Source organism: Microtus ochrogaster, unplaced genomic scaffold (genome assembly GCF_000317375.1).
Source record: "Microtus ochrogaster isolate Prairie Vole_2 unplaced genomic scaffold, MicOch1.0 UNK25, whole genome shotgun sequence".
In the NCBI taxonomy this organism is placed as follows: domain Eukaryota; kingdom Metazoa; phylum Chordata; class Mammalia; order Rodentia; family Cricetidae; genus Microtus; species Microtus ochrogaster.
In genome coordinates this window covers 2,262,706-2,263,414 of record NW_004949123.1, presented here as the reverse complement: position 1 = coordinate 2,263,414, position 709 = coordinate 2,262,706, and positions in this window count along the sequence as shown.

Sequence of the window (709 nt, the reverse complement as noted above, 5' to 3'; positions counted from 1 at the left end):
AATGGGTCTGAACATTCTATAGTGTCTGTGACCAAATGCCTCGGAACGTTCTATAATGTCCTTGAGCGAATGCCTCTGAACATTCTATAGTGTCCGTGAGCAAATGCCTCTGAACATTCTATAATGTCCATGACCGAATGCCTCTGAACATTCTATAGTGTCCGTGAGCGAATGCCTCTGAACATTCTATAATGTCCGTGAGCGAATGCCAACATTCTATGATGTCCGTGAGCGAATGCCTAAGAACATTCTATAATGTCCTGACACAATACCTCTGAACATTCTATAGTGTCCGTGACCGAATGCCTCTGAACTTTCTATAGTGTCCGTGACCGAATACCTCTGAACATTCTATAGTGGTCGTGAGCGAATGCCTCTGAATATTCTATAGTGTCCGTGAGCGAATGTCTCTGAACATTCAATAATGTTCATGACCGAATGCCTCAGAACATTCTATAATGTCCATGAGCGAATGTCTCTGAACATTCTATAGTGTCCGTGACCGAATGCCTCTGAACATACTATAGTGTCCGTGAGCGAATGCCTCTGAACATTCTATAATATCCATGAGCGAACGAATCTGAACATTCTATAATGTCCTGACCCAATGCCTCGGAACATTCTATAATGTCCATGAGTGAGTGTCTCTGAACATTCTATAGTGTCCGTGACAGAATGCCTCTGAACATTCTACAGTGTCCGTGTCAGA